Source organism: Panthera pardus, unplaced genomic scaffold (assembly GCF_024362965.1).
Source record: "Panthera pardus isolate Hobbes unplaced genomic scaffold, ASM2436296v1 HiC_scaffold_7, whole genome shotgun sequence".
NCBI lineage: Eukaryota > Metazoa > Chordata > Mammalia > Carnivora > Felidae > Panthera > Panthera pardus.
This window is the reverse complement of record NW_026527002.1, coordinates 77590437-77597327: the sequence shown is the minus strand read 5'-3', so window position 1 is coordinate 77597327 and position 6891 is coordinate 77590437. Positions and strand designations below refer to the sequence as shown.

Genomic DNA, 6891 nt, shown 5'->3' with positions numbered 1-6891 from the left:
TATACAGAAAAGAGCACATATATGAGCACATGGCTTGATGAACTTTTACAAACTGAATGCTCCGGATAACTGGCCATCCTCAAGCTGCCCCTGCTGCCCGCCAGTCACTGTCTCCTCTCAAGCACCCTCAACCTCCGTCCTGACTGCATAGATGGGTATGACCCACATTTCCACTTAGTACGAATGGAATATAGTGTGTGTTCTTTTGTGCCATGCTTCTCCCCTCTACACTGTGGGACTCGTGTGTATGATTATATGTGAAATAATTTTTTAAAAAGTTTTATTTATTTTGAGAGCGAGAAAGAGAGCTAGAGATCTGGGGAGGGGCAGGGAGAGAGGGGGAGAATCCTGATGTGGGGCGCAAACTCACGAACTGAGAGATCATGACCTGAGCTGAGATCAAGAGTCGGGCACTTAACCAACGGGGTGCCCCCATGTGAAATCCTTTTGAAAACCTAAGTCACAGCATGTCACTCCTCTGCCCGACCTCTGATGGCTTTCTGTCACGTTCAGAATAAGACCCTTACATTGGTGCACAAGTGGCTACCTATTCTGGCTCCCCTGCCTCTCCCTGCTTCTTCTGAACCCACCCCCGCTGCTGTTCCTGGAAGCCACCAAGGTATTCCCCATGTCAGAAAGCCCCTGTGTGAGGTTGGCATTTTGATGCCCAGTTTATAAGGGTGACTTACCCTATGTCACAGAACTCAGACAATGAAGAGCCTACATGCAACCTTGAATATCCTTTTCAGTGTCCAGGGCTCTCTCCTCCCTGAAGGCCTGACCTTCGACACAATGAACACAGGCCTCCTGCTGTCCCCCGCACCCTCCTCTTGGGACACAGTGACACAGCCACCCTTCTTCTCAGTTGCCCTTCACTTCGGAGCCATGCACTTTCCATATTCCTTCCTCCCCCTGGAATGTTCACTCACCCTGATCCCAGCCCCACCCCCCCGCCTCACCTGCTTGCTATTACAACTTGGTTTATAAATATCCTGTCCGTTGGCCGTGGCTTAGTTGAACAAAAGGCATTTTCTTGATATGGAAGCTGGGAATCTGGAGTCGGGGAATGTGGACTGCAGCCCGTCTCAGCCGCTGCCTCTCTCTGACTTAAACTGCAGGCGACTGACTGGTAGCTAGTAGGAACCAGCAGTCATGGCTGAGTAGTTAAGAACTTGGATTCAGACCTCCTGGAGTTGGAGAGCAGCTTTCCTGCGGTGCTCAGTGTTTGGGAAGGTTAAATGAGTTGGTACATGTGGAACATCTAGAAGAGCACGCAGCCCAGGTGTGTTCAATGGATGGCACCCGTGGCTCGTTCTTCGCCTCCGAGAAGGCTCTGCCTTCTCCTCCAGGAGTCTTCTCCAGGTACTCCCTGGGGCTCCTTCTCCCTGCTCCTCTGGGAACACAGCCTGGGATCTCGCCGGGCAGGCTAAATGGGCTTCTCCTTTTCCTTTTCTTAGTTGTGCCCATGCACATGTCCTCAATGAGGCATTTTGCTTATTTTTAAGTAAAGTCAGGAAAGGTGTTTTAGGTCTTTGTAGGCTGTGTCTCTGGCAGAGATGAGGTGTTTGCTGCATTTTCTAGTTGGGCAAAAGAAAAGGAAAGTCCACAGTTTCCCACGAGATGGCGCTGTGAGTCCAGAATCACTGTGAACAGGGATTCAGGAAAGGGAGAGAAACAGACTAAGACCCTGTACAAACTGGCGTCAGGCCCATCCCTTTGGGGGCCAGGGCCACTGATCCTTGGAATTTGCACAGCACAAATACAAGCCTTTTCTTAGACAACACGTGTTTCATCAAGCTTTCTTTTCCGATGTTAGGGGAAAATCTATAAAGGGCCAGGTGAGAAGCCTTTTATGGAATATCGGCTGTAGGACATTCCGTGCATATGTGTAATTTCATTTCGTAGTTTACTGAGTGAATAAATCCTTACAGTCACTTTGCAAAGCGTGCACTATTATCCCTGTTTCATAACGAGCAAACTGAGGGTTCCACAGGTCAAGTTCCTGGCCAAGGCTCGCTTCCGGCTCTCTCCTGTGGTGCCGAGTCAAGATCCAAATACTCCTTCCAAATTTCAAGCCTCTGTTCTTTTCCGTTCCAGTGCTCTGCCTTTTCAGAGAATGATGGCATGAACTGCATGGATAACTCATCCATACGTTGGGCATACTTTTCCTCTCCACAGAAAGGGGCTCTGTCCCCACGGGGAGTGCAGGATGAAATCACACAATGGAGTGGCCATCCGTGAGTTCATCAACAGCTTCTGCACATGGTCACTGCATGCACCTTTTCTTGCATTAGGTTGCTGTGCTCAAATTACTAGTTTATGCTCTAAGGAGTCTGGGCTATGGGCCTCCCTTCTGCCTCTATAGTGGATTTTCCAGTTCTTACTGCAGGCTGATATAATGCAGATGGTAAAGGGTCAAGAATTGTGCCCCTGGTCTCTTTTTCTCCCTAGTTTACTAGATGACCCCAGGCAAATCATGCACCTTTTCAGAATTCTAATTTGTTGACTTCTGAGACCAGATAGGCTAGTGAGAAAACCTCCCTTTTTCTGCTCATCATATGATAAAGATCTAAGACTTTTATGCTCCCCTTATTGTAGGTCTCCTGTAGTGTCCAAATTGCTTTCATTCACGAAGATACATTTCTCTATGCCTATCGGCACTGAACAAGGCAGAGAGGTGGGTGAGATCCCTGCCCCATGTCCTTAATCGGATGGCCCCACCCCACGTTCAGTCTGCTGTCTGAAGAGAGAAGCATCTGGACACAGTGCAATAATTCTTAGCTTGGAATTGGTGGTCTGAGGCACACCAGGGGCTTGTCCTGAGCCTAATAGCCCAGAAAGTGCCTGCTCAAACAGGTTATTCCATCCCTCCAGCACTGAGAAGGGCTTCCTTGACTCTTTATTACTCTCCTGTATCAGTTTTCTATTTTGTGCCATAGCAAATAATTTTAAAATGACACAGACATATCACCCAGCTGCTGTTTAGAAGTCTGACATGGGTCTCACTGACCTGGTGTCAGGAGGACTGTATTCCTTTCTGAAGGCTCTAGGAGAGGATACATCTTTTTGCCTTTTGGGGTTTATAGAGGCCGCCTGCATTCCTTCATGCACGTCCCCCTTTTCCATCTTCAGAGCCAGCCACATCGCTGTCTTCTGATCACATCCAAGAAAGGCTATTTGCTTTGAAGGAGTATTGTGACTACATCAAGCCCATCTGGATATTCCAGGATAATCTCTCCATCTCAAGGTCCTTAACTTTAATCCCATCCACAGAGTCCCTTTTGTGATGTAAGGTAACATATTCATGGGCTCTGCGGATTAGGATGTGGACATCTCTGGGGCACCATAATTCCACCTTCCCAGGGTGGGAATTGTGGGTTCATGGAGAAATCCTTCTTCTACTTACTTGTGCCTTATTTGGAATCAAAGAGCAAATTTCTTTATACAAAAAGATGTACTTCAAAGAAATTAAAAAAATAGAACAGTACTCCTTTTTCCTTCGTTCAGATATGCAGATATTTTATGGGAAAGATCCTTGTGAATTTGGTCTGCCTTGCTTGAGAATAGTGATCTTTATTAATATCCTGTCTTCCCTTAAGAAGGAGGGAAAAACATCACATGACAGGAACCCAGGCCTTTGGGTACATTTGGAGAAAAGTCATCAAAATGGTGGTTTTCTCAGGTGGCTTCTGGCTTCCAAAGAGTATCTCTCTGTTCTTAGGACCTCAGGCACACTGTATACAGATAATAATAATAACAGTCCTAGTTAAATAGAAGGTTATAGCTGGAGATATTTGGACAGTCCCTGGGATGCTCAAGCTTTTACACATTCTTCTATGTGGGAATTTATAGGAAATTTGAGTCTTCTATTAGAAAAGGGAGAGAGAGAGAGACGATGAGCCTTATTTATTGTTTCTGCGTGCATCCAACAGATAGCCTTTGAATGTCTTCTCGAGACAGACAATGTGCTAGAAATGAAGGATACAGAGAAGAATACATACCATTTCTATTCTTGGAGAGCTTACAGTCTAGCATGGAAGAAGGAACCCTGGAGGAGTAACCCACACTCTAGTAGAGGTTCTGTGAGGCTGTTGAGAAAGCAAGTGCAGGAAGCTATGGAGACATGACTCTTAGAGGATGAGGAAGTGGGCCGGTGCCATGGGAAGGGCACTGGAGGGCACAGGGGGCTGAGATCCGGTTCAGAACCCACCACAGATATACTGAGCCAGCCAATCATCCTACATAACTTCAATTCTAATGAACTTTAGTGGGTCCTCTCCCCCTCCTTGGGCACCTTCTCTGTTCCTGAGGGGGTCAGACAATATAACCCTGAAGTCATCTGGCCTCGGAAGTGGGGGTTCTCAAGGATGGGGAAAAGAAGGCTCTGAGATGTGGCCTGGTGGCCTCAGTTGGGCGCAGCTCTCCTTCGTGACAGACATCTTTTCAGCCAGTGATGGCAAACTCTACTTCCACGGCCACTTGTTGGAAATGATGAAGTCACTTCCTGTGAAGCATACGTGATTCATTTTTCTCATCTGTACCTCATGGAATAGTAATTCATTCTGGGTTTTATGGCTGAAAGAAAGAAAGAAAAAAGAAAGGAAGGAAGGAATAAAGAAAGAAAGAAAAATAAAGAGCGACTCTGTCTCTTTCCCTCACTCACCATCCTTAACCTGGAAATGGAACCTCTAAGGCAGGGGGAAAATTGAATTTGGGGGTAAATGGATATGTCAGAAAACTAGACTTGGATAAATAAGATACTGTTAAAATAATAACTGGCGATATATTTAGGGAAAAAAAAGACTACCATTCTCTCCATGAACACCTATAAAAATAACCAGAGCATCAGCATCTGAGAACATTCCACAGGAAGTATTGAGACCATGTGACAAAGATTGTTACAGAAGGTGAGGGGAACAGAAATGGGTGGGGCGTGGTCTCCACTGTCACAGAGCTTACAGTCAGGCTAGAGAAGTAGACAAGCATATGAAAAAGGTGCATAATCACTGTGATGAGAAAAAACATGAGACTATGCAAAGTGTCATTTGAATGAAAGAAGCCAGTGAGTGCCTTGCTGCAGGCAGGTGGGGAGGTTTGGCTGATGTTGGAAATGAGTTTTGAAGGACTAGTGGGGAGACTACATGTGGAGTGGGAAGAGAAGGGCAGCCCGGGCAGTGAGGACAGCGTGTGAGGACGGGAGGAGCATGAGGGAGCCAGGCGTGCTTGGGTTGGGCAGTGGTGAGCCGTGTGTGGCCGGGTTGTAGAAGCAGGTGTGGTTCAGGAACTATGTGATGTGCTCAGGGCTCACACGAGCACAAATGACTGCCATAGCCCTAAAAGCTTGAGATCTCGCTGGGGAGAAGGAACTTGAGAGCCCCACCTGTTTACTGATTCAGAGAGGCAGAGGGAGGGCTAAAGTGATGGACGATTACGCTCATGACTTTCACCCAAAACCATTTATTTGTGTGGTGCCATCGGAGTGACAGCCCCTTTCTAGAAGCTAGGGACCCATGGGCCAAGGCAGGAGACAGAGTCCTTGACATGATGGAGCTTACGTTCAGGGGAGAAATAAAAATATTAAAGAAGTTAAAATAAATAAATAAATAAGGTATCAATTAATGAGTGTTGGGCAGGAAATTAAAATAGGATATCGAATAGGAAGTAACTGGTGGCTATTTTAGATAAGAGGTCAGGGAGTGCTCCCAGAGGAGATAACATTTCAGCTCAGTTCTGGTTAACAAGTAGGAGCTGGGCACACAAAGATCAGAGGGGGAAATATTTCTGGAAGGAGGATGGCTAGAACAAATATACCAGCACATGCTGAGTAAGAGTTTTTAGCGTTTAAGCAGACAAAGCACCTCTAATGTGTCTGGGCCGTGACGGAGGGTGAGCCGTTGGAGAGGAGGTCTTGGATGTATATTTGGGGAGCTCCCATCAGTTAGGGCTGGTACCTACAGAGCAAAGGCCCCCTGAAGGGCTGTGAGCCAGGAGATGATGTAATAAACCCATGTGTTTGTTGAAATCACTCTGGCTGCTCCATGGAGATTGCAGAAGTGGAAGTGGTGAGGGGCTGTCACAGTAGTCCAGAGAAGGGAATGATGGCTTGGACAAGATTGTACAAGGGACAACAAAGAGACACCGGACAGTACAGGATGAACTTTGGATGAGGAATGAGATGTCGGGGCGTTGCTGGTCGAACTAAGGTAAAGAAGATGGGCAGAGTTTGCCACGACGGGGAGACTGCAGAGAAGCATGTCTTCAGGAAGAAAGGAAGAGCTTCATTTTGTCCATATTTTGTGTCTGGGGTGTATTTCATGTAAAAATCTGTAAGTCTGGATGTTTCAGACTGTAGTTCTACAACTGAGGGCCTGTATCAACGACAAATCGCGATTGGCTATTAGTGACAGAGATGAACGTAACAATTTAAACAAAAGGGAGGCTTACACTGTTCGCCCACATTGAAAAATGCCCAAGGGTAGGAACTTAGAGCTGGTTTAGTGGCTCAGTTCATCACGGCCCCAAACTCCTCCTTTCTTCTCCATAAATCTTATTAAGGAGTTTCAGCCACTAAGCTGGTGTTCTGTTCAGAGATGCTTTCCGGAGATCCAGCCGTCTTACTGTGTCCCAGATGGGAAGTGTGCTGGGGAAGAAGGACAAGAGGGATAACGGGGGTTTTCTGGAAGCTCATGCCCATCTCCAAAGGAGGCTCAGAAACAGGTTAAAATTTGAGTATATTGCCAATCTGAATAAAATCAGGATTCCGTTGTAAATGAGAGGATGGGTTGGGTGCGCAGGAGACAGCCGGCTGTTTCTATCACCCAGAAGTTTGCAAATAGATGACACGGAAAGCCAGGGGAGTCCATGGAAGAATCTCCAGAGAGTGTGTGGGCT

At 46.7% G+C, this 6891-nt stretch overlaps 1 long non-coding RNA gene across 1 annotated transcript; it reads right to left on the bottom strand.

Moving 5' to 3' along the window:
- Nucleotides 1–263: 263 nt before the first annotated feature.
- On the bottom strand, nt 264–5933 carry LOC109273256 (uncharacterized). Its single transcript, XR_002082945.2, has 2 exons — nt 5859–5933; nt 264–4575 (listed from the first exon to the last, which is right to left on the bottom strand). It is a non-coding gene; the product is annotated as an uncharacterized LOC109273256 (long non-coding RNA).
- Between the last annotated feature and the right edge of the window lie 958 nt (nt 5934–6891).